This window comes from Paramisgurnus dabryanus, chromosome 18, assembly GCF_030506205.2.
Source record: "Paramisgurnus dabryanus chromosome 18, PD_genome_1.1, whole genome shotgun sequence".
NCBI lineage: Eukaryota > Metazoa > Chordata > Actinopteri > Cypriniformes > Cobitidae > Paramisgurnus > Paramisgurnus dabryanus.
In genome coordinates this window covers 35,492,453-35,517,868 of record NC_133354.1, presented here as the reverse complement: position 1 = coordinate 35,517,868, position 25,416 = coordinate 35,492,453, and the positions used below count along the sequence as shown (strand labels likewise).

The 25,416-nt window shown below is 40.4% G+C and overlaps 7 non-coding genes and 3 pseudogenes across 7 annotated transcripts; all 10 read right to left on the bottom strand.

Moving 5' to 3' along the window:
- Positions 1 to 8,946: 8,946 nt before the first annotated feature.
- LOC135751229 (5S ribosomal RNA) lies at positions 8,947 to 9,065 on the bottom strand. Its single transcript, XR_010532967.1, has one exon. It is a non-coding gene; the product is annotated as a 5S ribosomal RNA (ribosomal RNA).
- A 117-nt stretch (positions 9,066 to 9,182) lies between these two features.
- LOC135751086 (5S ribosomal RNA) lies at positions 9,183 to 9,301 on the bottom strand (annotated as a pseudogene).
- Positions 9,302 to 9,422: 121 nt separating this feature from the next.
- Positions 9,423 to 9,541, bottom strand: LOC135750963 (5S ribosomal RNA). The gene has a single exon (XR_010532860.1). It is a non-coding gene; the product is annotated as a 5S ribosomal RNA (ribosomal RNA).
- A 122-nt stretch (positions 9,542 to 9,663) lies between these two features.
- Positions 9,664 to 9,782, bottom strand: LOC135751105 (5S ribosomal RNA; annotated as a pseudogene).
- Positions 9,783 to 9,907: 125 nt separating this feature from the next.
- LOC135751072 (5S ribosomal RNA) lies at positions 9,908 to 10,026 on the bottom strand (annotated as a pseudogene).
- A 125-nt stretch (positions 10,027 to 10,151) lies between these two features.
- LOC135751236 (5S ribosomal RNA) lies at positions 10,152 to 10,270 on the bottom strand. Its single transcript, XR_010532974.1, has one exon. It is a non-coding gene; the product is annotated as a 5S ribosomal RNA (ribosomal RNA).
- A 125-nt stretch (positions 10,271 to 10,395) lies between these two features.
- Positions 10,396 to 10,514, bottom strand: LOC135751024 (5S ribosomal RNA). The gene has a single exon (XR_010532920.1). It is a non-coding gene; the product is annotated as a 5S ribosomal RNA (ribosomal RNA).
- Positions 10,515 to 16,265: 5,751 nt separating this feature from the next.
- LOC135751032 (5S ribosomal RNA) lies at positions 16,266 to 16,384 on the bottom strand. Its single transcript, XR_010532927.1, has one exon. It is a non-coding gene; the product is annotated as a 5S ribosomal RNA (ribosomal RNA).
- A 121-nt stretch (positions 16,385 to 16,505) lies between these two features.
- Positions 16,506 to 16,624, bottom strand: LOC135750961 (5S ribosomal RNA). Its single transcript, XR_010532858.1, has one exon. It is a non-coding gene; the product is annotated as a 5S ribosomal RNA (ribosomal RNA).
- A 125-nt stretch (positions 16,625 to 16,749) lies between these two features.
- Positions 16,750 to 16,868, bottom strand: LOC135751023 (5S ribosomal RNA). The gene has a single exon (XR_010532919.1). It is a non-coding gene; the product is annotated as a 5S ribosomal RNA (ribosomal RNA).
- Positions 16,869 to 25,416: the final 8,548 nt, after the last annotated feature.

Here is a 25,416-nt window from a genome sequence, read left to right as displayed (position 1 = left end):
TGAATCCACCCCACAAGACTATTATTATAAACACGAACCTCGATTAAAGGGGAGAGGGGGTGGTGTAGCTACAATATACCACACAATGTTTAAAGTAAACCAAAAATCTGAGCTAAAATTTAAATCATTTGAAGTAATGTTGTTAAATATGGAAATAACTGATCGTAACCACAAACAGCTTTCTTTTGCTTTAGCGACAATCTATAGACCACCGGGCCACCATGCAGATTTCCTTAATGAAATAGCAGATTTCCTATCTGAGCTTGTAGTCACTGTAGATAAAGCTCTTATTGTTGGTGATTTTAATGTCCATGTGGACAACCCAAAAGACGCATTAGGACGTGCGTTTATAGATGTTCTAAATTCTCTCAATATTAGACAAAACGTGACAGGGCCAACGCATACTCGTAATCACACATTAGACTTAATTCTGTCACTCGGACTCAATATTAATGACGTCGAAATATCACCTCAGAGTGATGCAGTTTCTGACCATTACCTTGTGTCATACACTGTACTTCTAGATAGGATCACTCAATCTACAACATGCTACTGACTAGCCAGAACAATAATTTCCACCACTAAAGATAGCTTTATTAGCACTCTTCCAGACCTGTCCCAAATGAAACATGTAGCAGATAACTGTGACGATCTAGATATTGAAATAGAAAACCTAAACAATGTCTGTTCTAACACATTGGATGCCGTTGCTCCCATTCGAAAAAAGAGATTCAAAGAAAAACCGCCAGCTCCATGGTATGACCATCACACCGCAGCCCTTAAAAAGGCAGCTAGAAAAATGGAAAGAAATTATAGAAGCACAAAGTTAGAAGTATGGCGCGCAGCATGGAAACAGAGTGTTAAACACTACAGACAGGCTATTAAAACCGCCAGATCTACATATCTCAGTACGCTTATTAAAGAAAATCATAACAACCCTCGTTTCCTCTTTAGCACAGTTGCGAAACTGACTAGAAACAAAGAACAAACAGAAACCAATAGTAAACTTCAACACAATAGTAACGACTTCATGAACTTCTTTTCTAACAAAATTTCGGCTATTAGGGAAACCATCGTAGCTACCCAGGCAGCCACCACTCTACCCATTAGTTCACTTAACACTAGACTACCATACGAACATCTTGATTCATTTAAACCTACTACAATAGATGAGCTCTCTAAACTAGTCACATCATCCAAATCATCGTCCTGTATATTAGACCCCGTTCCCACAAAACTACTTAAAGAAGTATTCCCTGTAGTGTCAACCCCGGTTCTAAATATCTTTAACTCATCGCTAGAAATAGGATACGTTCCAACAGCTTTTAAACTAGCAGTTATTAAACCGCTGATTAAAAAACCACAGCTTGACCAAGGAGAACTTAATAACTTTAGACCAATCTCAAATCTCCCTTTTCTTTCGAAAATATTAGAAAAGGTAGTGGCAAGCCAGTTACGCACATTCTTGACAAATAATAGTACATATGAAAAGTTCCAATCAGGATTCAGGCCCCACCATAGCACAGAGACAGCGTTGCTTAGAGTTACAAATGACCTCCTATTAACATCCGATCGTGGTGAAATCTCAATTCTTATATTACTAGACCTTAGTGCAGCATTTGACACAATAGACCACAGAATCCTACTCAATAGACTAGAAAACTATGTTGGTATCAGTGGTCAGGCGCTAGCCTGGTTTAGGTCATATCTAACCAATCGCTATCACTTTGTTTATGTAAATGAGGAAGAGTCATATCACTCCCTGGTTAAATACGGTGTACCGCAGGGATCAGTTTTAGGTCCTATCCTGTTCTCGTTATACATGTTACCCCTAGGAGACATTATCAGGAAACATAACATAAGTTTTCACTGCTATGCGGATGATACCCAGCTTTACATCTCCTCGCATCCCAGCGAAACACACACGTTTTCTAAGCTAAAAGACTGCATTAGCGATGTTAGTGACTGGATGGCACATAACTTTCTTAAGCTCAACTCCAATAAGACAGAGGTACTTATTATTGAACCAAATCGCTACAAACATAATATGTCAGATTACAAATTGCACATAGATGGCTGTACTGTGGTGCCATCTTCCACGGTTAGGAACTTAGGTGTGATGTTCGACAGCAACTTATCCTTTGATAGTCATATCGCCAACGTCTGCCGCACAGCATTCTTCCATCTTAGAAATATCTCAAAAATACGCCATATACTGTCTACATCTGATGCAGAGAAGCTTATTCATGCTTTTATGACCTCTAGAATAGACTATTGTAACTCGCTACACGGGGGATGCCATTCAAATCAGGTCAACAAGCTTCAGCTAGTTCAAAACGCTTCTGCAAGGGTACTTACTCGATCTAAGAAGTATGACCACATAAGCCCAATTCTGGCATCTTTACACTGGCTACCAGTTAAATATCGCATCCAATTTAAAATATCACTAATCACCTACAAAGCTTTAAATGGCTTAGCACCCTCATATCTTAGAGAATTACTATCAGAATACAATCCATCACGCACACTACGGTCGCAAAATTCTGGCCTATTGATTATCCCTAGACTATCAAAAGTGTCTAAAAGTGGAAGATCCTTTTCCTACTTAGCCCCTAAGCTCTGGAATGATTTACCAACCGATGTCCGAGAATCAGACACAGTCGATCATTTTAAATCTAGACTTAAAACTTTTCTCTTCAACAAAGCATTCGCATAATTTGTCTAGTAAAGGTTCTTAACTCGCAATAGTTATTTTCACGGAACAAAGCACTCACGGTCATAACACAGACCAACCAAATAAATAAATAAAAACCTTTTCTACATGAACACTTAAAATGAATTGCATTAAATAGTTTGCCACCGTTTGCCACTGAACCTGCATTAACGACGACAGTGGGGCTTCCGGCCTTAGTCAAACGGTTTGGCACGTATGGTCGGGTTGCGATTTTGGTGCTTTCGTGTGTCTTGTGAATAGTATGTCTTGTGAATAGTATGCCATACAGACCCGTTTGCCACTGAACCTGCATTAACGACGACAGTGGGGCCTCCAGCCTTAGTCAAACGGGTTGGTATGTATAGTCGGGTTGCGTTTTTCGCGCTTTCGTGTGTCTTGTGAATAGTATGCCATACAGACCCGTTTGCCACTGAACCTGCATTAACGACGACAGTGGGGCCTCCAGCCTTAGTCAAACGGGTTGGTATGTATGGTCGGGTTGCGTTTTTCGCGCTTTCGTGTGTCTTGTGAATAGTATGCCATACATACCCGTTTGCCACTGAACCTGCATTAACGACGACAGTGGGGCCTCCAGCCTTAGTCAAACGGGTTGGCACGTATGGTCGTGTTGCGATTTTGGCGCTATCGTAAGTCTTATGAATAGTATGCCATACAGACCCGTTTGCCACTGAACCTGCATTAACGACGACAGTGGGGCCTCCAGCCTTAGTCAAACGGGTTGGTATGTATGGTCGGGTTGCGTTTTTCGCGCTTTCGTGTGTCTTGTGAATAGTATGCCATACTGACCCGTTTGCCACTGAACCTGCATTAACGACGACAGTGGGGCCTCCAGCCTTAGTCAAACGGGTTGGCACGTATGGTCGGGTTGCGATTTTGGCGCTATCGTAAGTCTTATGAATAGTATGCCATACAGACCTGTTGCCACTGAACCTGCATTAACGACGACAGTGGGGCTTCCGGCCTTAGTCAAACGGGTTAACACGTATGGTCGGGTTGCGATGTTTTTGGCGTTTTCTCCTGGTCCTGTAAATGGTATACAATATAGACCCGTTTGCCACTGAACCTGCATTAACGACGACAGTGGGGCTTTAGGCCTTAGTCAAACGGGTCGTCAGGTTTCATTTTCTCTTAAAGATCGGAAGGTGACCCTTATTTACCATATATACCCTCGCATTGGGCCCCCAATTTGCTAAATCCTCAACTGTGGATAACATAATTATGCCGCAATATTTAGTCTGTCTGGAACTAAGCTGAGTTAAACCACATCACTGTGTGACACTTCAATACATATGAACGGCCGCTACGCTAATACGATTTTGTTTTTCTCTCCCTGTCTCGTCCTCGACCCGAGGACGAGACAAACAGACCCAGTCCCGGTAGATGTGAAAGTCGGCACACCTCTGATCTACTGGCTGTCCTTCAACGTTATGCCCAGCTGATACCTGACCAACGATCACCGGCAGAACCGCTTAATCTCCGCTAAATCTCCATTTCCGTTCTCCCAAGGGTTTTTCCCTCCTAGGACTTATTTTTCCTCGGATAAAAGCCCGGGGTTTTTTTTCTCCTAGTGGGTTTTTCACCCCGGGGAGGCAGCCTTTTTGGGCTTTACCTAGCTTCCTCTTCTATACGTTGCTTTAGTAATACGTGCAATTATAATATTGAGTCATAGCCGCAGCAAATTTAACTGCTCATGCTATCATGTATTCTGTTGTGCTATCTGTCGTTTTCTGTGCTTTTCACTGCATCTATTTATGTAAAGCTGCTTTGAAACAATTGACTTTTGTGAAAAGCGCTATATAAATAAAATTGAATTTAATTGAATTTAATTAATCCCATACCCATTCTCAAGTTCATCTTTCCTTTCTTAAATATCTCATCATACACTTCCTTTAAAATACCTATTAAAACCTCCTTAAAAACTATATAAAATTCACTTCCCAAACCATCTATTCCTGGACTCTTCTTCTTATTTAGTTCACCTATTGCTCTTTCAATTTCTTCTGTACTTATACTTTTATTGCAATCTTTTTTCCCTTCCTTTCCAACTTTTGTTTTTATTAACTTAAGCAACTCTTCCCCTTCATCTTGCACTCCATCTTTTGTAAATAATTCCTCATAATATATTTTAATTTCTCTCAAAATATCTTCATTCCTTTCAACTTCTTCTCCATTCTTCTTTTTAACTACTTTTATTGTTTCCGCATTTCCTTTCCTTCTTTCTAGATCGAAAAAAAAACTTTGTACACTTTTCTCCTTCAATTACATATTGCGCTTTACTTCTCAACCTTGCACCTTCATACTTCTTGTCTTCTAATTCTTTAAGTTGATCTTCTAGATCTTTTATTTTCATTATATCCTTCTCATTCCGATTTAACTCCTTTTCTAAATTCTCTCTTATTTCTTTACCCCTATACCTTTTGCATTTCTCTATCAATCGGCATATCTTTATTGTGTGAATTTTCACTAAGTACTTGACATTTTCCCACCACAATCTTTTGTCCTCCATATACATTGCATTATGCTTTTCATTTTCTATGAGCTCCTTTATATCTTGTACATAACTTTCCTCTTTTAAAATCTCCACATTTAAAGCCCAAACCCCTGGACCTTTCTTACGCTTACTCCAATCAATTTGCATAAACATTGATTTGTGATCACTTAAACTAGTTCCCTCATATCTTATCTTGTCAATAAATCCTTCTAGGTTTCTTGTGCATAAAGTAAAATCAATTCTGCTTTGACATATAAAACCCCCAACCATTTGTCTTCTAGAAAATTGTTTTCTTTTCCCGTTCCTTTCTCTCCACACATCGACTAGTTTGTAAGTTTCCATTATTGATTTCAATTCTTTCCTTCCTGTATCAGTTTTATAAACCATACCATCCACCATATCTATATTGCTTAAAACTGTATTAAAATCTCCCATCAAAATGGCCATTTTGTACTTTAGTAAAACCGTCCTTAAATTATAAAAAAACTGTTTCTTTTCCTTCTCCTCATTAGGTGCATGTACATTTATCACAATTATTTTGTTTTCTTCATATTCCATCTCAATGGCTAAACACTTCCCAACATTATCTTTATATACCACTTTACAAACAATGTTCTTGTTTTTCCTTATTAAAAAGGCCACCCCTCTGCCATAGCTCTTGTCTTGATTGTTGTAAAAAATATCCCCATTCCACCTCTTCCTAATTTCACATATATGTGTTTCTCTCCAATTTGTTTCTTGCAACAAAATCACATCCTCATTTTTAAACATCTCTTTCACTTTTTCAAGCTTGTTAAAGTTTAAAAGTCCTGTGGCATTAAAGGTGACCAGATTTAAAACCATATGAGAGAAATAAAATAAATAAAAAGTATATAAAAAGGAAGTGAAAGCATTAAATTAACCATAATTCTCTCTTTAGTTCATGTCCTCTATATCTTCTAAGCATTCATATCTGTTTTTCAAAAGAGTTTTTCTCCTTATTCCTTTTAAGTTTGGCTTTACCTTTAGTTGTCTTCTTCTTTTGTAGGTTTTCACTGATAATCCAGCATGTTCTTCTTTATCACTGTTAGAGCTCTCATCTCCATCCAGTCCTCCATCTTTAGTGGTTGGTGCATCCAACAACTCACGCAAACTCTCTTGTGAAGATTGTTCCTCTGGCTCTTTAAGTTCCATCCTCTGTCTTTCCCTCCCTTCTTCCTCTTTGTCTAATATATCCATCACATTTTTCACAGTCTTATCAATAACACTTCCCACCTCAACGTCTGGCTTTTGATGTAAAAGTTTGTGTTGATCCTCCATTTGTTCAACATTGTCATTATATTCAGCAGTTCCATCGATTCTTATCTCTTTTGTAGAGAGAGCCTCTGGATCCAGGGACGGATTGGCAATCTGTGCGCTCTGGAAAAGTCCAGAACGGCCGTTCAACGGAGGGCCGTCGCCCGGCCGATGGCAAAAAAGTCTAATAAATATGAACAGCCAACAGCAGAGGCATTAATACGATCACTTATATGCTGCTACGTGTAAAAAAACGAGGGAGAAGAGTCGGCCTACTAGTCGTGATTGATCCACGGATTCCCGGAATTCGCGAGCGTCTATGTTTGCGAGCCTGAGCATCCACAGCCTGGTCATGATGAGGGACAGACCGAGTTAACTTCACATCAGCAAGAGCTAAGTGCCAGTAGTAGCAGGACACGTGACATTATAATATAATATACACGATATAAAAATAAATAACACTCGCGTGAAAATTAACGTAATGCGCAACTAGTGTTAGAGAAAGACGTGATGTGAGTGTGTGCGCACGCGCGCGTGTGTGTGTGTGAGAGAGAGAGAGAGAGGCGCGGGCGCGATTGAACAGTGGAAACATAAAAACAATACAAACTCTGTCATTTTGTTCATATGGGACATAATTCAAACGGCAAAGTGTTTGCTTAAATTTGTATACAGTCGCAATAAAACAAAACATTTTGCTTTTGTCAAACTGTAAACTCTTGGCAAACTGTTTCCTAACTGTCATCTAACCAAAATCACACACATCAAAGCAAAAAATATTTATCCAACCCCGTTTAAAAACAGTCTGTGGGTGGACATTCATCGTATTGCATTGGTTTTCATTTTTTTCATTGACTTTATTGTATATGAGAGGTTGTAGTGAGCTCACATTTTCTGCTACAATGAAGACTATTGAATTAAACGGGTAAATATCAGGCATGCATTGCAACCACTCTAAACGTGCTAATAAGAAAGGGGGCTAAATAATTGACCAAATATTAGTTTAACAAAAAAATCCTAGCTTGCACTTTCTGTCGGTCTTCCGTCAGAGTACAGTTTTTCCTTGTCTTTCATATGTGTTTAGTATTGTGGAATTGGCAAAGACCTGGTGGTTGTTTATGAAAGCTGTACAGACAAAATTAATAGGCCTAGCTATTTTCATTATTTCACAGCCTTATTATACATCAAAGTTTAATATGACATGGACAAAATATTAAATATCCTTGTCTAATAGTCTGACAGTATTGTGGCATAGTATCAGGACATCCTTGTGTCTGTTGTGCACGGCTAGGGGTGAATGGCCGGATGGGCCTATTTGGGAAAAAGTCCAGGGCTGTTTTTTAGCCCCAGTCCGTCCCTGTCTGGATCTATTACGTTTTCTCGCCCATGCACTTGCTCGCCAGCACAATGCTCATCATCATTTTCAAACCAACATTCACATTTGTTTAGAGCCTTTTTGCAATCCATACACCTTACCGCCGTGCAATCTCTCCCAAAATGTCCCCTCTCGTCACATACATAGCACTTGAAAGCAGGGCAATCTTTCATTATATGATCTGGGCACATGCACAGCCGACAGGTTTTAACCTGATGGCTGTGCATCACCCGAAAATATTGAAGCCCTTCAGCCGTATCGAACTTAGTACTGTAGGGGAGAGAGGTAACCTCCTTCGGGAACATTGTTTTAACAAATCTTGTCCCATCCTCGATAGTGGTGCCAGGATAAAGGCGTCTTTTAATAGCTGAAATGGGGATAACTCCCCACCCTTCAAGTTTTTCTAAAATTTTGTGATCGCTTATGTAAGCGGGCAAGTGCATAAACGAGACCACGCAGTGTTTGTTTATTAGTTTCTTTACCTCACAAATCATGCCTTTGATGCCTAGTCCATCCATTAATGAATCGACGTCGTCCACATGTTCTAAAGTCACTTCATATTCTTTGTTTTGTTTAGGCCTTACCGCTAAAATTTTCCCCACTCCAATTATCTCTGTTACAGCTGTAATTATATCCTCCGCTCTGGCATTCACATTAGATGTCTCCACAGTTACTGTTGCTTCTTTTAAATAATCCTTCACCGGTTTCTTTCTACTTTGTTCCTTGTCCATGTCGTTTCCATTTTGTATTTCTTTGTCCTTTCCCTTTTCGATCATCAAGCGTGTTTCCTCATCCATATCCATTTTCGATGCCATTAGTCTGTCCAACAATTGTGTTTGAATAAAAAGAAAGGCACAAGTACCAAAAATAAAATTTCTACCCCCCCAAGCAGCGATAGCTGCTGGGAGGAATAAAGAAAAAATACTTTGTAAAAAATAAAAGACTTTCTAAATAAAGTGATAAAACAAACAAAATAACTACAAAAAATGTGGTGAGCCGGTCTCCCATCAGCCTATGCTTACAGAAAGGATGCATTTACAAAAAATTACATAAATAAATAATTAATTAATTAAAAGCTTACAGCACCTGGTATTCCCAGGCGGTCTCCCATCCAAGTACTAACCAGGCCCGACCCTGCTTGGCTTCCGAGATCAGACGAGAGCGGGCGTGCTCAGGGTGGTGTGGCCGTAAGCGAGTGCTGACTCGATTCGATAGACACTTCAAGACTTATGTGGCAATGCCATGACATCAGTGAACGCTTACAGAAAAAACGCATTCATGGGAAAAAATGACATAAATAATTAATTAAATGCTTACAGAACCTGGTATTCCCAGGCGGTCTCCCATCAAAGTACTAACCAGGCCCGACCCTGCTTGGCTTCCGAGATCAGACGAGAGCGGGCATGCTCAGGGTGGTGTGGCCGTAAGCGAGTGCTGACTCGATTCGAGAGACACTTCAAGACTAATGTGGCAACGCAATGACATCGGTAATTGCTTACAAAAAGGACGTAATTATGGGAAAAAATGACATAAATAAATAATTAATTAATTGCTTACAGCACCTGGTATTCCCAGGAGGTCTCCCATCCAAGTACGAACCAGGCCCGACCCTGCTTGGCTTCCGAGATCAGACGAGAGCGGGCGTGCTCAGGGTGGTGTGGCCGTAAGCAAATGCTGACTCGATTCGAGAGACACTTCAAGACTAATGTGGCAACGCCATGCCATCAGCCTATGCTTACAGAAAGGATGCATTTACAAAAAATTACATAAATAAATAATTAATTAATTAAAAGCTTACAGCACCTGATATTCCCAGGCGGTCTCCCATCCAAGAACTAACCAGGCCCGACCCTGCTTGGCTTCCGAGATCAGACGAGAGCGGGCGTGCTCAGGGTGGTGTGGCCGTAATCCAGTGCTGACTTGATTCTAGAGACACTTCAAGACTAATGTGGCAACGCAATGACATCGGTAAATGTTTATAAAAATGACGCATTCATGGGAAAAAATGACATAAATAAATAATTAATTAATTAAATGCTTACAGCACCTGGTATTCCCAGGCGGTCTCTCATCCAAGTACTAACCAGGCCCGACCCTGCTTGGCTTCCGAGATCAGACGAGAGCGGGCATGCTCAGGGTGGTGTGGCCGTAAGCGAGTGCTGACTCGATTCGATAGACACTTCACGACTTATGTGGCAATGCCATGACATCAGTGAACGCTTACAGAAAGAACGCATTCATGGGAAAATATGACATAAATAAATATTTAATTAATTAAATGCTTACAGCACCTGGTATTCCCAGGCGGTCTCCCATCCAAGTACTAACCAGGCCCGACCCTGCTTGGCTTCCGAGATCAGACGAGAGCGGGCATGCTCAGGGTGGTGTGGCCGTAAGCGAGTGCTGACTCGATTCGAGAGACACTTTAAGACTAATGTGGCAACGCAATGACATCGGTAAATGCTTACAAAAAGGACGTAATTATGGGAAAAAATGACATAATTAAATAATTAATTCATTAAATGCTCACAGCACCTGGTATTCCAAGGAGGTCTCCCATCCAAGTACGAACCAGGCCCGACCCTGCTTGGCTTCCGAGATCAGACGAGAGCGGGCGTGTTCAGGGTGGTGTGGCCGTAAGCAAATGCTGACTCGATTCGAGAGACACTTCAAGACTAATGTGGCAACGCAATGACATCGGTAAATGCTTACAAAAAGGACGTAATTATGGGAAAAAATGACATAAATAAATTATTAATTAAATGCTTACAGCACCCGGTATTCCCAGGCGATCTCCCATACAAGAACTAACCAGGCCCGACCCTGCTTGGCTTCCGAGATCAGACGAGAGCGGGTGTGCTTTTTTTTTTTTTTTTTTTATTAGAAAATTTTGCAAAATTTACATAAATCAATATACATAAATTCTTATAAATATCATGTCACAATTTACATATTAAAGGAAAAAACAATCATTCTTGAAAATCTAGTCTAAAACCGTCTTCAGTGTGTACAACAAAAGGATTTTGTAAAAAATCTTCTGAAAGACAAAATAATTTTCTTCCATTTTAAAATATTCTTCAACATTTTTCATGTATTGTTCCAACCTTCTTTTGTACATTTTCCAGATATCTATTTGTATTCTTTTGTTTTTTACAATGTTTCTTCTTTCCCATATAACACTTCTTGCAACAGATAGAAACAAATTAACAACTTTCATCTTACTTCCATTAACACCAAATAAAAATTTTTTACACCATTCTGTATCCACTTCAATTTCTTTTTCTTTAATTTCCATCATTTGTTTCATTATTTCCTTCAATTTTCCCATAAAACTGTTTAATTTAGAACATTTTAAAAATAAATGTATAAGACTTTCATCTTCTTTTCCACATACTTTACATATTGCATTGTCACTGCTTCCTATTTGTGCCAATTTTGTTTCAGTAAAAATCACATTTTGTCTTATAAAATAATCCAAACATTCCAGTTTTGTATCTAAATATTTCCACTTCAAATTTTTCCATATGCCTTCTTCATCCATATCTACAAAAACATTTTTCCAAAAACGTTCTGCAATTGGTCTTCTGTATAGTTTAGTTCTAAAACATACATACAAAGTTTTAAGAACACATTCCATTAAATCTTTATCCTTTTCTTTTAAGACCACTTTTACTTTTCCATTCTCATTACAATTTTCTTCAATTTTCTCTATCCATTCTTTAGGTATTGCATCTTTGACTATCTCATATTGTCTTTCAAGAGCTTCTTTTTTCACATCTTCTCCAATATCATCCATAGCATCAATTATTACTTGACATGGTAAAAACCCTTTTTTAACTTCATATAAAACATCTTTAATTTTGCTTATTCCAGCTTTCAGCCAGTTTTTAAAAAATAATTCTTTTTCATGTACTAAAATATTTGCATTTAAAAACAAAGGTTGATTTAAAAGCATTTTCCTTCCTTCGGGTTTAACATCAACAAAAGATAAAAATTCTCCCCATGCTTCTAAAACTTCTTTATAAAAATCAGAAATTCCACTCATCATATTTTGTTTCAATTTCATCCATAAAATATCATTATTCATATTAAAACCTCCACACTTGTTTAAAAAATATTTCATGACCATTTTCCATTCTGCGTTAAAATCGTTATTTAAAAATTTCTTAACAACTTTAACTCTCATGCTTTTTTTCCTTATTTCTGGATCTATAAGTCCCATTCCTCCCTCATCTGTTGCTCCTATTAGTGTGTTATATGCAATTCTTGGTGGCTTCCCCTCCCAAATAAAATTAAGTACATATTTCTTTAATTTTTGAACATGCCATCTTTCCATTGGTATGACTCCTAAAATATACCACATTTTTGATAACATCAATGTATTTGCAATTAACACCTTTCCCATTAAATTCAACCTTCTTTGTTTCCACCATTCCAACCTTCTTTCCATATTTTCGATAACTTCATCCCACATAAATTCCTTGACTTTCTTTTCATCTTGTCCTATTCTTATTCCTAAAATTTTCATTTCTTGTTGATCTCTGAAGTTAAAATTTTCTGGTAAAGTTCTTGCATTTCCAATTCTCATTACAACCGTTTTTTCCATATTAACTCTAGCACCCGAACCTTCACAATATTTTTTTATAATTTCCATTGCATTGGTAACACTTTCTATATCTTTTAAAATTAATGTTGTATCATCTGCATATTGGTAAATTTTTTGCTCCATTTCCATTTCTCCTATTTTAATTCCATTTATTTCTTTTTCTTTCATTATCGCTAACCCCAAGGCTTCAGTCACTAGACTATGAAGCTGTGCAGAAAGCGGACATCCTTGTTTAATCGATCTTGATATGTTAAAACATTCAGTGATAAAACCATTACATTTAATACAACTCATTGCCCCATTATACAAGCACTTCATCCATTTTAAAAAATTCTCTCCAAAACCAAACTTTTTTAAAACTCCAAATAAAAATTCATGTTCTACTCTATCAAAAGCCTTTTCAAAATCGACACTTATGACATATCCATCCTTCTTTTCTTCTTTCATGTAATGTATTTTATCTCTTATATTACTTATTGTATCTGTAATGTCTCTACCTTCAACACCATAAGCTTGATTTGTTTTAATTATGCTGGGTAAAACTTTTTTAATCTATTTGCTAAAACCTTGGCCAATACTTTAAAATCTGTGTTTAACATTGTTAAAGGTCTAAAATTCTTCAGATCATTTTTATCTCCCTTTTTCTTATATATTAATTTTACTAAACCCATTCTCATTTGTTGTGTAGCTTCATTCTTTTCGAATATTGCCTCAAAAATTTCCTTTAAAATAGGTGCTAAAATATCCTTAAAAACCTTATAAAATTCAGCTATTAGACCATCTAAGCCAGGGCTTTTCCCATTTTTTAACTGCATTATTGCTTCCTTTATTTCCTCTATTTGTATCTCTGCATCACACAATATTTTATTTTCTTCATTTACACTTTCTTCAATATGTCCTATAAAAATATGTTTTTCCTTTTCATTTATTTCTTCTCTTTTAAATAGTTTCTCATAAAAGTCTCTGACTTCCTTTAATATTTTTTGTGTTTCTTGAATTTTTTCACCATTTTTTCCATTTACTTCTCTTATTATTTCCCCTTTACACTTGCTTTTTTCTAAATTAAAAAAGAATTTTGTACATTTCTCTCCATCAACAATATATTTTGCTTTACTTCTAATCATGGCACCTCTACATTTCTCCTCTTCTATTTTCCATAATCTTTCCTCTAAATTCAATATTTTCTCTATATCTCCAATTCCTTTGTTTAATTCTTTATTTAATTCTTTTCTGACCTCTTCTTCTTTACTTCTTTTAGCCTTTTGTATTAGTTTACTGATTTCAATAGTATATTTCTTTATTTCATATTTTGTATTATCCCACCATATTCGTTTATCTTCCTGGAACATCTTGTCTTGTTTCTCACTAGCTATTATATTTTCTATTGCTTTTCTGTATGATTCCCGTTTTAAAATCTCTGCATTTAAAACCCATACTCCTTTGCCTCTTTCGACTTCATTAAAATCTACATTCATAAACAGGAAATCGTGATCACTTAAGGCAGTTTCCTTATAATATATACTATATATATAACTCCCCAATTCTCTTTTACATAATATAAAATCAATTCTACTTTGTTTTAAATAATCATCTACTATTTGTCTTCTAGAATATTGTTTTTTCCCTTCGTTTCTTTCTCTCCATATGTCTATTAATTTATGGTTTTCTATTAGTTTCTCTAACTCTTTTCTCCCACTATCACTCTTAAATACCATACCATCCCCTAAATCAATTCTATTAAAAACTGAGTTAAAATCCCCAATTAATATTACATTTTCCCATAAATACATTAAATGTTTAATCTTTGCAAAAAATTCCCTTTTTTCTTTCTCCACAACTGGAGCATGCACATTACACATTGTTATATTTTTCCCTTCATTTTTTTTCTTTACAGCTAAACATTTTCCTTCTTCATCTTTATATACTTCTTCAATATTTTTACTTATTTCTTTCTTGACTAAGATTGCTACTCCTCTCCCCATTCTACCATCTCCATTATTGTAAAATATTTCACCTTGCCACTTTTTCTTAAAAACCTCTATTATTTCATCATTCCAGTTTGTTTCTTGTATAAAAATGAAATTCTGTTTTTTACACAGTTCTTTAACCTTATCAAATTTTTCAATACTCAATAAACCTCTAACATTAATTGAAACCACACTCCAAAACATACACATATATAATACATTAAAAATCAGTCCCATCAATCAGTATTGTCTTGTTTCATAATTGCATCACGCATAGCTCCAATTCGTTCTTTTTTCCTGTCCCGTCTGCTTTTGACAAATTTTAGGTTTGGCATTACCTTAATAGATCTTCTTCTTTGTGACATCTCCTTGGTTTGTAGTTCATCTTTTTTAATATTTTGTTGATCTATTCTTTCGATGTTATCCAACTCTATTTTAGATAAGTCTAACGGTGTCCATGTGTCACTTTGGTCTTGCAAATTACTTTTTTCCATTTCAAATAATTCCACTTGTGTTTCCGATATCTCTGTCGTTGTACATTCAACTTCTTCCATTTCATTTTCTCCCTTTGAATCTCAACATCTTGTCTTGTTTTCTCCACGTCTTCGGTTATATTAGTGTTTGTCATGTCCATCTTTTCTGCGGCATCTTCTTGTTTTTTGCCTGTATCTGATTGTTCATTCTCCTCTTCTTGATTTTGTCCTTCATTTTCATCGTTCATCCAGCACTCACATCTGACTAAAGCTTTGTTACAATCCGGGCACTTCACAGCAGTACAATTTCTCGCATAATCTCCCTGCTCTTCACATTCACGACAGGTGAATTTTGGACAGTCTTTTAGAATATGTTCTGGATCCATGCAGAGCCGACAGATTTTCCTCTGACGGTCGTGCATAATCCGGAAATATTGCATCCCCTCGGCTGTCTCAAATTTCGTGCTATAAGGCAAGGACGCTACCTCCTTCGGGAATCTCACTTTGAGATATCTTGTGCCATCTGCTATCTCCGTACCCGGATAAAAACGTCTCTTAATATCAGATAGGGGCATTACTCGCCATAGAGCTAATTTAGCATGTATTTCAACATTGTCCAAATAAGCTGGCAAATGCATAAATGAAACGATGCATTCTCTTGTCTCCAATGTTTTTGTTTTACAATCACATCCTTTTACATTTAGTCCATTATATAATTCCTCACATAATTCCTCATTTAGTAGTGTGAGTTCATATTCCTTTCCTGCTCTCGGCCGCACTGCTAGTAGTTTACCTTCACTAAGCTTTTCTGTCACCGCTTTTATCACATCCTCAGCTTTTCCATCCGTCACATCTTTTAAATCCACAATAATTGTTGCTTCTTTGGTATAAAGTTTCTTCTTTCTTTGTTCTTTCTTTGCATTATTTTCATCCATCTTCTGTTCCGGTTCACTTGGTTTGCCATGCTGCATTTCCTTGCTTGTATCGTCCTCCATTGTTCTTACTGTTTTATATAAACAAATTGCTCCCCAAACAGCATACACTGTTGGGGAGCACTTTGAAAAAATAACAAATAAACTTAAATAATACTAACTCAAAATACTATTCAAAACAAACAAAAAATTAGATAAATCATAAACATGTGGAGAGCCTTTCTCTCCCAACTGCAGCCAAACACTTCCTAATCGCTCTCTAGCGCCCTCAGGGTGGTGTGGCCGTAAACGAGTGCGGACTCGATTCGAGAGACACTTCAAAACTAATGTGGCAACGCCATGCCATGGGAGAACGCTTACAGAAAGGACGCATTCATGGGTAAAAATGACATAAATAAATATTTAATTAATTAAATGCTTACAGCACCTGGTATTCCCAGGCGGTCTTCCATCCAAGTACTAAACAGGCCCGACCCTGCTTGGCTTCCGAGATCAGACGAGAGCGGGCGTGCTCAGGGTGGTGTGGCCGTAAGCGAGTGCCGACTCGATTCGAGAGACACTTCAAGACTTATGTGGCAACGCCATGACATCAGTGAACGCTTACAGAAAGAACGCATTCATGGGAAAAAATGACATAAATAATTAATTAATTAAATGCTTACAGCACCTGGTATTCCCAGGCGGTCTCCCATCCAAGTACTAACCAGGCCCGACCCTGCTTGGCTTCCGAGATCAGACGAGAGCAGGCGTGCTCAGGGTGGTGTGGCCGTAAGCGAGTGCGGACTCGATTCGAGAGACACTTCAAAACTAATGTGGCAACGCCATGCCATGGGAGATCGCTTACAGAAAGGATGCATTCATGGGTAAAAATGACATAAATAAATATTTAATTAATTAAATGCTTACAGCACCTGGTATTCCCAGGCGGTCTCCCATCCAAGTACTAACCAGGCCCGACCCTGCTTGGCTTCCGAGATCAGACGAGAGCGGGCGTGCTCAGGGTGGTGTGGCCGTAAGCGAGTGCTGACTCGATTCGGGAGACACTTCAAAACTAATGTGGCAATGCCATGCCATGGGAGAACGCTTACAGAAAGGACGCATTCATGGGAAAAAATGACATAAATAAATAATTATTTAAACGCTTACAGCACCGGGTATTCCCAAGCACATTCCCCTCCAAGTACCTAAGCGATCGTCAGCCGTCCAATGGTTGAGCAGAGCTGAGCAGCGATCAGCCAATGGTTGAGCAGAGCTGAGCAGAGCTGAGCAGCGATCAGCCAATGGTTGAGCAATGCTGAGCAGAGCTCGGCGCTCAACGGACCAATCATTGAGCGAGGATCGGAAAACGTCATCTAATTTATTAATGACTGACAAATATTCACAATTGGAGTCGGTGTCATTGAGGAGCGATTGACTGTGTTTTTTACTCGCAGGTAAGTTTGGTTTAATTATGTGCTAAGTAATTAATGAAACTCGATATATTTTGGATAATTTTACTGTTTTTCAAGGTTTTACGTGATAAAAAGTCGTTAGCGCCATATTGATATTACTTTTCTGTACACTAATTGACTAGTCTAGCACCTAACGTTACATGTTTACATTCAAGGTTTGATCTTTCTGAAATGCGTTTAAAATGCGACTGCTACTGCGATGAATGTACTGCTACTGTATGTACTCGAAATGTAAAGCTTAAATATGCTTATATTATATAATATATATTATTTATTAACCGAATTCATTGAAAATGAATTAATGAGCTATCAATCGCCGCTGTAATGACCTGACGATCCTAGGAAATACTTCAAAAACGTGATCAGACACTGTAGTTCACTTCTTAAGACCACACTGCAAAAAATGAATGTTTTACTTTGTATTTTGTCTTGTTTTCTAACATAAGTAAATTAGGTTTATTGAATTAAGTTGAAACTGGAATTAAGCTTATGTTTCCTACTGCACTGGCAGATAATTTTACTTGTTTTAAGTTAAAAAAAAAACTCTTGATTTTTATCATTTATTTCAATAAACAAGACTTAATATCTTAAGCCACTTGCTTATCAAGTAAATGTATCTCAATTTAAGAATTTTCAGATATTTATATTAGAAAACAAGACCAAAATACTAAGACAGACATTCATTTTTTTTTTTTGCAGTGCATAGAATGGTGTTACAAAAATGTAAAGTTGAAATTCGATGTATAAAATGCTTTAGAAGTGTACACATGTCATGTTAAAAACAAAGTGATGAATGAATGGGCTGTTTTTCGTTACTACTTTTATGAGTGCAGCAGCCTCTCTAAAAATGTATTTAAGCCCTCTTCTGCTTTTAGTTCTACTTATTTATTTATGTTTTACTGTACCAGATGAAACATGGAGAAGCCTAAACATCGGTGCAGTGTGTGCGACAAGACCTTTACTGAAAAGTCCAACCTGACGAGGCATCTGAAGATCCATGCCATCGTCAGGGAGACCTTTGAGTGTGATGTCTGCAAGAAGAGCTTGACAACCAAATCATTGCTGGTCAGCCATCAACAGCAACACAAGTACCCCAACATCGTTTTGTACCGGCAAGGAGAGGCCAGGCTGCAGTGTACAGAGGCAGCAAAGTCTGTGGCAGAGGCCCCCAGCACCGTTGTTGACCCTACATGGCTGGATCGCAAGACAGCAGAGGCGGCTGCCAAGAGGTCCGGGGGTGAGCTGTGGAAAGGTCAGCTGGTCATTGTGTTTGGGAAGTATGCTGGTCAGACCTTTAGGTGGCTTCTAGAAAACGATGTTGGCTGGCTGGTGTGGTTGCTGTTCCAGTACTGCCAGCAGGGAGAGCAGAACGAGCTGCTGAAGTGGCAGAAGGAACGACTGCTCGAGTATGCCAGAGAGTTCCCTCCTGTCACATGGCACCTTGACAGGAGGTTGAAGGTAAGATAAACTTAGTTACCTTTTAGACCTAAGTAATTGATGTTAAACAGTAACCAGTATTAGTAAAAGTATTATTTTATGAAATTATTCTATGGTTGTGTTTTGTTTTCTGCAGACAGCACAATTGAAGAAAGACCGGGCTCCTCTGACTGTCCCTGACCTCTCTCAGCAGGACCCCAACTACACCAGTGATGCCGAGTTGTTGGCTGCTGCAGGTATAGTAGAATTATGCTAAAATTAACATGAAATGACTTTGTAGTATGCTGTGGAGCTGCTAGGACTTGTGTTTGTGCCACATAAACGTCATCAGTATGTTGCAATGCAGTTGATAAATTTTTGTGGTGTTCTACTCTTCAGAGACTGTCCTGGACGAGTCTGAGGCGTCGGTCAGCGCGCAGCTGACCACCTGGGGAGACCTCGCCAGCTCTGTGTGCCAGGACGACAGGCCCGGACCCTCGTCCCTCCGAGAGACCTCGGAACCCGGTGGCGTCGTGCTGGAGGGCTGGCAGAAGTTCTGGGAGCAGCCGCCTGAATCCACCAAAGCCCTTGGTATAGCCCCCGCGAACATCAAGTGGTTGAAGACCAATGAGACCTATGGGCTGTTCGAGAGGGCTTCCAAGTACAAAAATGTCAGGGGAGAGATCGCAGAGAGGAAGATCTTTAAGGAGAAGATGGAGTTCCACCCGCCCCCACCTCCTATGGCCGTCAAGGGAGCTGTGCCCAACATGCTGTCCTTCTTTACTACCCCTGCCTTCTTCTGGCGTCCGGTCGGTGTGATGAAGGCATTGATTCGCTGCCCCAACACCAACTGCCGCGCACCACCAGAGTACTACCTGGAGAAGAAAGGGTTTGGGAGCTTTGCCAGGCAAGTTTGCGGCATGAACTTCCATTACACCCTGCTGACTGAGAGGTTGATGTGCAAACACTGTCTCAAGCTGAAGGAGGAGCTGAGCCAGGCGCAAGTGGTCAACAGCGATGACGAGGAGGACGGCCCCCACCGTGCCCAGCAGCAGTACACCTGGCTGGCGTACAGTCCGCAAATTCTGATGAACCTCGCCCCGGCCATCAGAAGCATGTTCCCTGCCATAATTTGCGGCAAGCGTGCTGTGGACAGGAGTGTGGTCACCCTGATGAGCGACCGACTCAACGCAGTCTCAATGAGTAAAGTACAGAGGCTGCTGAAGCAGGGCCATGACGAGTGGTACGTGGAGCGTCGGGACCTGTACCACACTCTCCTGTACGATGCCCACATGTCGGCGGCTGGATCATCTTCATCTCAGCGAGGTATCCTGTCGTTTGCCAGAGCAGCTGGCACTTACACCCCTCCCATCGCCCTGTCTCCACTTCCATCTGCTCGGGTCCTGAGGCGTGCGCACCTGATCCTGGAGATGGAGAAGATGCCCGTGTACAGGGACCAAATCCTCAGTACGACTGGGGAAATCTTGTGCATTGACGGCACGAGGAAGGTACGTATAGCCTAAAGTTCTTGTGATCATATGGAACAGACTGACTGTTAAAATAACACATAATGAATGTTCTGCTTTTTTTTTATAGATTCTCAAGAAGATCTAAGGCGACGGCCAGGGCACCATGCAGTACATCACCAGCGTGCTGAATGAGTGGGGTCAGTTCTTGACCACAGTGGTTGTGGCGTCCGAGTCCGAGGGGTGCTATGCACGCATGGCCAGAGGTCTGGTCGCTCGTTTTCGTCGTGCCAACGCTCCTGCTCCGAAGGTGGTGTACGCAGATAACAACTGCTGTCGGTGAGTTCAAAGAGCAGTTGAAACCTATAATGAAATAGATAATCCAACATGTAACACACCTACACAAAATGTCATGATATTATTTTCAGTGACAGCGGTCCGTCGTTCTTGGAGAATCTGTTTGGTGACTGGGTGAAGAGAGGTACCGTCATCAGGCTGGACATCCGCCACTGGCTGTACCGCTGGGACGCCGTTGTGATCAAACAGAGCCATGCCAAGTACGGGGCTTTCATGAGTGCCATGGCGGGTGCCGTGCTCGCCTACAACAAGGCGGACATGATGCTCCTGGTCCAGGCGGTCAGGAACGGTAACCCAGAGCTCTACGGCAGGTACTCTGATGAGGAGATGATGGCTTTCCTCAAGCCTCATCAGATCAGGTCGTACGTAAGGCGTATTACCCGTGGTGTTGCGGTAAGTGTGGCTCTGTGTAGGTTGCACTATACAAGCTCAAGTCTCCATATGTATACATACAATCGCTCACATTAGTTTTCTCCCCAAGCAGGTTAGTTAGCTAGCTAGTTCTACGTTTTTTTATTCACCTCAAAACGGGTTGTGTTACAGGAGACTGCTTTGGTGATAGAGTCCATCCTTGCTGAGTTTCGGGGACCAGCCGGCCTTGACATTGATGGCATTCACCTGTTTAAGTCGCCAGAGGCAGTCGACGCTCACTGGGCAGTGGCCAGCAAGCACCTCAGTTGCATGCAGGTGGGTTAATGTCTTTGCAGGCATCGTGTGTCAAAACCAAACTTCAAACTTGTATATGGCAACATATCAAAAGGACACCAGAATAAATAAGTTGTAATATATGTTGTGTGTTGCAGGATCCCCCTGGCATACCGCTGTATGTGTCTGTAAAGGTGGTGGTAATGAACGGTGTCCGACTGAACAAGCACAAATGCCGGCGAGGCAGCAACTCTCTGGAGGGGTTGCACGCCCACCTGTTTAACGCCGTCCCTTCACAGCGATGTGGGATTATGCCATTTCAAGTGAGTGATTAAAACATATTTAAAGCTTTATTACAGACACATTGTCATATAGCACATCATACGTATAATTTAAAAAGCAAAGTGTTAATGATAGTTTCAATGATACATTTTATTTCACATCTTCAGTCATTACTTGTAAACATTGTACACAATAACAGTCAAAATGTAAATTTGTTTCAGGTATACTTGGTGTCCTTTGCCGTGCAGTGGAACCACCGGATGGCATCGCTCCGTGTCGCTGGTGGTCATGGCCGGCAAACGTCGTGCTTGGATGCGCGGCAGATCCAACGCATCAACCAGCAGGCCGAGGTTCTCTTCGGCAAGGAACACGTGCTGGAGCCCAACTTTGCTGCACCAATGCCGATCCCCGAAGCGTATGAGCACTCCGACGAGGAGGAGCTCCTTGGTGTCGAGTACGCCATGTGCCAGTCCACCAGCTTCACTGCCAGGGACTACTACGTGCAGAAAGGTACAGTACTTAATCACACACTTAAACAATGATGACAGATGTGGTGCAAAAAAAACTATTGTTGTGTAGAAATGTTTGTGATTAATACAATTACATATTTGCAGTTGAGGAAGAGCATTCGCGTGAGGAGGAGAAGGAGGAGGAGGAGGAGGAGTCGGCTGAGCAGGGAGACGATGAGATGGTGGACGAGGGTCTCGGCATGTCTTCGGATACAGAGGAGGACCCAATAGACAGAGTCTGTGCGAAGCACGTTGTCCTCACCGAGGCAGAACAGGCGGAAGAAGAGGACAGACCTGCCCTGCAAGATGTGCTGATGAGCCATCTGCATCTGCCAGGGATAGAGGAAGTGGAGGCACTGGCTTTGCTCCTCCTAGAACTGGCCGACAACAGCGATCACCACCTAGTGCCTGCTGACCTCAGGCAGAAGATCGCCGCCGCCGCCAGCTCTCTCCATGACCACGACAAGACTGCCGCCCGTTTCGTGAAGCGGTATGAGTCCAGGTGGGGATACACCTTGTTCGGTCGGTGCCTTGGGGCAGACTCTCCCGAGAACAGAGCAGCCCAGAAGACCAAGTTTGGCTGCATGAGGTACGCTCAGGCGGCACAGGTGACCGAGGACAGTCGCCTGCTCTACCTCCTCCTCAAGATGCTTAAGAACAGAGCGCCAGCCAGTCAGCTCACCTCGCCCAGCAAGGTCACGGCTTCTTTGAAGGCACAGTACAAGAGGATTGCAGACCGAGTCCGAGACGACCCCATCCTTGGCGGTCTCGGCATTCCACTGCCCAACTTGAACGCCAAGTCCATCTCGACCTTCACTGCCAGGGAGGAGAAAAAGGCCAACTACGGGGCGACGGTACTGCCGAAGGTGACGCCTCACCTGAAAGTGCTGTCAGATGCACCCTTCCCGGAAGCTCCTGCGCTGCCAACATCCCTCCCACCGCCAGACCGGCCTCAGGTCCAGTACCAGCACATTCATCACAAGGCTGGAAAAAGGCTTGGTGAGAAGCGGAGGTAAGTTGTCATTAGCACTTTTCTTCACCTGTTGGCTGTTGAAAGCAAATAGCACACATGTCATATCAATCCTCATTACATGTTTATTTTATATTTCCAGATTATTTGTTGAAGAGCCAGAGTGTGTGCCTCCTGTGAACGGGCCCGTTCAGCCCACGGCGGCGTCGTCCTCCTCCACTCGGCCAAAGCCTGCTGTGCCCATTCCCCTTCTGCCAAAGCCTGCTGCACCCACCTTTGGATCACCCCCTGTGTCGGCAGCACCCATACTGCTGGTTCTTCCCGCACAGCCACAGGCTCCCTCCATCCTGTATCGTGGGCCATCGTGCAGCCAAACCTTTGTACCTCCTGCACCAACAGTTAAGGCATTCATGCCAAACAAGTCCTTGCGGCCATGTGGGGCTTGCCACGTTCCTAATTGTGGTGGATAGCGGAAAAGGTACACACCTTCCAAGGACAAAGTGGCTGGAAGCACCCAGAAAATATTTTCCTACTGTCCATCCACTAGGAAATCCACCACCTCTGGGTTTGACAATGTGCTGTACGATAGCTTTTAACATTTTAAAAGTGTGGTGGATGTGGAGTTGGAAAAGAGTAGTGTAAATAGATGTAAATAACTTTGTAAATAACTAATTTGTGTGATGCCATTTCTCCTGTGCCATCTGTTGGAGAGAGAAAGAGGATTGATTGTTTGTTTGTTTGTTTGTTTGTGTGTCTGTTTGTTTGTTTGTTTGTTTTTTAAAGTTGTTCAGAGTTTTTAAAACATACTTTACACTGTTTTTAAAGTGTAAAGTTGTTTAAAGTTTATTAAAAGATAATCTATTTATTTATATAGTTCAAAAAACGCACTTTACAGTTTTACTTAAGAATGTTCTTGTGTTTGTTTTTATTATTTATGTTGCTGTTTAAGTGCACTTTGTAGTATCTTTTTTATGCAAACATGTTCTGGCCTATGTTCAATATCAAGGTCAATCTACCTCATTCATCTTAACCTCAATCAGTTCTGATCTAACACAATCAGTTTACATACCCTTTAATGGTTGTTCATGTTCAGATAATCTGTGTTTTTGTCATGCCTGTTGTTTGTTTGTCTTTGTCAGCTTCGTGTCTTTGTGATGTTTGTATGTTTTTCTCTGCTTATGTTTATCAAAAGTTTGCCAAAGAAAACGCAAAAAAATTAAGAGACAGGAATGGCTTGAGCCTTTATTTGTTGATTGTTGAGTTTGTGGATAATCCTGTTCTTTTTTGGGCTTTGGCCTATACAAACCAGTTGTTAATTTTAAGCTTAAGTGCAAGTTTGTGTTTTTAATTGTTAAGTGTTTTGATTATTATTAATGTTATTTATGTGTGCGTGTCCTTGTGATGTTTGTATGTCTGTCAGCTCCATGTTTAACTAAATGCTTGCAAATGGTAGTAAATGTTTGTCTCTCGTCTTGTCTCGTGTTCTCGCTCGTAGATCTGTACCTTGTCGTGGTGAGCGAGCTTTAAACTAAACAGATCTGGTTTACTTGTGTTTTCATGCATTGCCTTTTAAATGAAACACACTTTGGGTGAAAAATAAAAGTTGTAAAAGTATTTCAAGTATTTTGGAGTCTCTGTATGCTTGGGTTTCAGAAGGGGTGGGATAGTGTAAAATAAAGCACATCAAAGCAATTAGAAGTCTTCCAGACAAAGTGAGAGTGCACTGATACATTACAACCTTTCTTAATTCAGTCCAAAAAATATAAAACACTTTTTTACTTGTCTATATGAATCTCATCAGCTACATCAACTTAAACTATTAAAATAATAAACAAAGCATTCAACAGATTAGTGGATTTTAATAAACTACACAATTTCTGTAAATAACACTTCAGTACGTTGACCAGCAGATGGCGCCATCAGCTTTGATCACTTTCGATCGATCCCAGGGTTGAGCAATATGTACATGCGGGGGTCGTGAGCCATTCCCAGGCGGTCTCCCATCCAAGTACTAACCAGGCCCGACCCTGCTTGGCTTCCGAGATCAGACGAGAGCGGGCGTGCTCAGGGTGGTGTGGCCGTAAACGAGTGCTGATTCGATTCGAGAGACACTTCAAGACTAATGTGGCAACGCAATGACATCGGTAAATGCTTACAGAAAGGACGCATTCATGGGAAAAAATGACATAAATAAATATTTAATTAATTAAATGCTTACAGTCAAAGTCAAAGTCAAAGTTTATTTATAAAGCACTTTTTAAAAACAGCAAGTGTTCCCCAAAGTGCTGTACACGAGCAGAATAAAATATCAAAGATACAAACAGTTAACACCATAACAGAAAAACATCAAGAGACAGTAAAACAATAAAAGAATGCAGCTCACACATAGCATCAAATGCCAAACCATATAAATAAGTTTTTAGGTCCGATTTAAAAGCAGCAAGAGTTCGAGCCTGTCTAATATAGAGAG